The 4612-nt window shown below is 41.4% G+C and overlaps 1 protein-coding gene and 1 pseudogene across 1 annotated transcript in view; one reads left to right on the top strand and one right to left on the bottom strand.

Annotated features, from left to right (window-relative positions):
* Positions 1 to 4612, bottom strand: part of RTF1 (RTF1 homolog, Paf1/RNA polymerase II complex component) — an 80970-nt gene that overhangs the window by 45351 nt on the left and 31007 nt on the right. The gene's annotated exons all lie outside the window — the stretch shown is intronic.
* On the top strand, positions 280 to 1212 carry LOC108306187 (annotated as a pseudogene).

Here is a 4612-nt window from a genome sequence, read left to right as displayed (position 1 = left end):
CATTTTTGATGGCTGCATAATATTCCATGGTGTATATGTGCCACATTTTCCCTGTCCAGTCTATCATCGATGGGCATTTGGGTTGGTTCCAGGTTCTTTTCTTTTCTTTTTTTTAAAGATGGGGCTTCACCATGATGGCCAGGCTGGTCTTGAACTCCTGACCTCAGGTGATCCACCCACCTTGGCCTCCCAAAGTGCTAAGATTACAGGCATGAGCCACCACACCTGGCTGGAATTTCTTGTAAATAAGTTTGAGCAATTAACTAGTCCAGGAAAATCACCTTAGTATTCCAAATTCTTGCAATGAGATCTCAATGGTGTCTAGATACATGAAGTGTTACTGTCTGCTTGTGTATGTAGTGAAGACAGAATAAGTATGTACAAAATAAAGTTCATGAGCAATCTTAACAGCTGTCACTAAATTCAAGTACTAAAGCGGGGTATTCCAGCCTGACCTCTATGGCATTCCCTGGTTTCCTGACCCAACAGAGCACATGCAGTAAACTGGAAGTGTTACAGAAGAGATTACCAAGAAACGAGCCAAATGGTCACTTCTGACGGATAACAGAAGAGAAACGAAGCTACAAAAAGCAGTACCGCTCTTTCCCTAAGCGGCCTGAGGTAATCTGTGAAAATGGTTCACTATTCACTTGATCCGGAGAACCCCACAAAGTCATGCAAATCAAGAGGTTCCAATCTTTGTGTTCACTTTAAGAACACACATGAAACTGCCCAGGCCATCCAGGGTATCCATATACGAAAAGCCACGAAGTATCTGAAAGATGTCACTTTACAGAAACAGTGCGTACCATTCCGACGTTACAATGGTGGAGTTGGTAGGTGTGCCCAGGCCAACCTGTGGGGCTGGACACAAGGTCGGTGGCCCAAAAAGAGTGCTGAATTTTTGCTGCACATGCTTAAAAATGCAGAGAGCAATGCCGAACTTAAGGGTTTAGATGTAGATTCTCTGGTCATTGAGCATATCCAAGTGAACAAAGCACCCCCGCCGGAGCTACAAAGCTCATGGTTGAATTAACCCATACATGAGTTCTCCCTGCCACATTGAGATGATCCTCACTGAAAAGGAACAAATTGTTCCTAAACCAGAAAAGGAGGTTGCCCAGAAGAAGAAGATATCCCAGAAGAAACTGAAGAAACAAAAACTTACGGCACAGGAGTAAATTCAGCCTTAAAATAAATGCAACTAAAAGGGGGAAAAAAAAAAAGCAGTACCACACAGCTTGATATTCTGAAAGACATTTTTTCACAGTACAAGAAATGTCATTTATAGTCATGGCTTTAAATCAACAGAAAAAGTACTACATATGATATCAGTCCGGCCGGGCATGGTGGCTCATACCTGTAATACCAGCACTTTGGGAGGCCGAGGTGGGCAGATTGCCTGAGCTCAGGAGTTCAGCACCAGCCTGGGCAACATGGTGACACCCCGTCTCTACTAAAAATACAAAAATTAGCTGGGCGTGGTTGTAGACACTTGTAGTCCCAGCTACTCAGGAAGCTGAGGCAGGAGAATCACTTGAACTCGGGAGGCGAAGGTTGCAGTGAGCTGAGATCGCACCACTTAACTCCAGCCTAGGCGACAGAGCGGGACTCCATGCCCGACTATTTTGTTTGTTTGTTTTTTTTTTTCGGATTTTAGTAGAGACGGTTTCACTGTGTTGCCTAGGCAGGTCTTGAACTCTTGTGCTCAGGCAATCCGCCCGCCTGTGCCTACCAAATTGCTATGATTATAGGCGTGAGCCACCACACCCGGCCACGTCTCTGATTTTATAAACAAATTACCGATTAATCTTTTAGCTCAGTTGTTCTTGACCAATTTTCTCTCCTAGCAAATCTGAGGGGACAAACATATATATATATATATATACACGTATATGTGTGTGTATATATATATATATATATATATATACGTATGTGTATATATGTGTGTGTGTCTATATCTATATATATATATACATATATGTGTATATATATATATATATATATATATATTTTTTTTTTTTAAATGGAGTCTTGCTCTGTTGCCCCGGCTGGAATGCAATGACACAATCTCGGCTCACTGCAACCTCCGCCTCCCAGGTACAAGCGATTCTCCTTACCCAGCCTCCCAAGTAGCTGAGACTACAGGCACGTGCCACCATGTCTGACTAATTTTTGGTATTTTTAGTAAAGACATGGTTTCACATGTTAGCCATGATGGTCTCAAACTCCTGACCTCATGATCCACCCGCCTCAGCCTCTCAAAGTGCTGGGATTACAGACATGAGCCACCGTGCCTGGTTGACAAACATATTTCTTTCTACCTATATTCATGGCTCACTAATGACAATAAACAATAAGAGAGACATATACAAGTTTGGAAAAACTCCAGGGCAGCTTCTGGCACAAGGAGGGCTTCATCTGATGGAGAAGTGCCACTTTATTTAATTTATTTATTTTTAAATTTTTATTGAGATAATACTGCACTCTGGCACCCAGGCTGAAGTGCAGTGGAGCTATCTCAGCTCAATGCAATCTCCACCTCCCAGGTTCAAGCGATTCTCCTGCCTCAACCTCCTGAGTAGCTGGGATTACAGGCACCCACCACCACACCCAGCTAATTTTTGTATTTTTACTAGAGATGAGTTTTCACCGTGTTGGCCAGGATGGCCTCAACCTCTTGACCTCATGATCCACCCACTTCAGCCTCCCAAAGTGTTGGGATCACAGGTGTGAGCCACCATGCCCAGCCAACAACCAAATTTCTGAAAGGCTAATTTGTAGGCAATAAAGACAGAAAAGCTCAAGAAATAAGAAGACATAGCAGACTACTTCAGCATGTGTTATTTTCCCCATGAAAGATGTATTAATAATTATTATGAAAAGGAAGAAAAGCAAGAACCACTGTCTCAAACTTTATATCCTAAGAATCTCTCAGAAGTCCCCTACCCAACCTAAAATGTCTACAGCAGCAAGTTTGACCTCACAGTAGTAACACTGAGTTACATAGTGGTTGAAGAATTTTTTAACAAAGATTTTAATAGTTATTTTCTGAATTGTCCAAAATAATGAACTATTTGCTCTAACTCTGAGGTGCACTGTGCTAAGCTAGTATCTTGGGCCAAAGAGACATGACACAAACTGAAAACCAAGCATCTTTCTGAACGGCCATGATATAGACCCTGCTCTCTTGAGAGAGGGGCAGGAGTACTAGAACCTGGAGGCAACAGTAGGAGCTAAAAATCCTGTAGCGGAAAAGTCACTCAAAGGTTCATTTCCTACTGGGCAGGGTACAGCTTGCTGTCAGCTTTTTCTCCAATATGTGCACAAATCATTGGGTAGTGCTCTAAGATGAGCAGCTTTTTACTTCATTAAGCAGCTGCAGGTAACAAAGGGAACCCTAAACCATAAAAGATTTTATGGACGTGGATCTCCTCCAACACAGGTTTTGGGTTCCTCTAGTGCTTTGGCTAAAAAGGAGGAAGACAATCTCAATAGTAACTGCAAAAGTTAGGACTCTGACCTAAGTTTAATGACAGAAATACGGAGAACGAATGTGTTTCAAGTGCAGTTACTGCTTATATCTTAAGGAATAACAAACACCACAAACACATTACAGGGTATTACAGGCACAGCACAGATTCAAACTTAACAGAATATTGAGTGGCAAGGGTGGACCACAGAAGCTGACTTCTGAAACAAGAAAAATGAAAGTAGCTACAGAAATAGTGGAAGAAAAAACTATTTCAATGTTTTTCTGTATTGTCTAGGCATTTAAAAAAACAGAAAACAAAACAAAAAAGCAAATTACTTCATAGACCCCCAATGATTTTCTATTAATTTGAGAGAAATTAATAGTTCCTCCATTAAAAATAAACAAAAGAATACACTTTCACTACTTCTTGCCATAGAAAGCAATTTTAGATCTATTGAATTATTTAAGATTAAGAGAATATCATGGCTGGACGTGGTGGCTCAAGCCTGTAATCCCAACACTTTGGCAGGCTGAGGTGGGCAGATCACCTAAGGTCAAGAGTTCGAGACGAGCCTGTTCAACATGGTGAAACACTGTCTCTACTAAAAATACAAAAATTAGCCAGGCATGGTGGTGCATGCCTGTAGTTTCAGCTACTCGAGAGGCTGAGGCAGGAGAATTGCTTGAACCCAAGAGATGGAGGTTGCAATGAGCAGAGACTGCACCACTGCACTCCAGCCTGGGCAAAAGAGCAAGACTCAGTCTCAAAAAAACAAACAAACAAACAAAACAAAAACAAAAGAGACTGTTACCACAGTCAATCAGAAGACAATCACTCCCAATATGCACATGCAAGGCCCTGGTAAATACTATTCACCTGCTAATTCAATTTCCTTATGTTAAATAAACATTTTTTACTTTACTGTTAACAAATAATTTCCTAGACTACAGGGTAAGAAATTACACTGAAAGATAACATCTGGCTTCTCTTCAGGGAATTCCTATCGGGAAGAAAATATTTTATTTTATTTTATTTTATTTTATTTATTTATTTTTTTTGAGACGGAGTTTCGCTCTTGTTACCCAGGCTGGAGTGCAATGGCGCGATCTCGGCTCACCGCAACCTCCGCCTCCTGG

The sequence above is a fragment of the Cebus imitator genome, unplaced genomic scaffold (assembly GCF_001604975.1).
Source record: "Cebus imitator isolate Cc_AM_T3 unplaced genomic scaffold, Cebus_imitator-1.0 Scaffold70, whole genome shotgun sequence".
Lineage (NCBI taxonomy): Eukaryota > Metazoa > Chordata > Mammalia > Primates > Cebidae > Cebus > Cebus imitator.
Note: the sequence above shows the minus strand (reverse complement) of the source record. Positions and strands in the feature narration are given on the sequence as shown.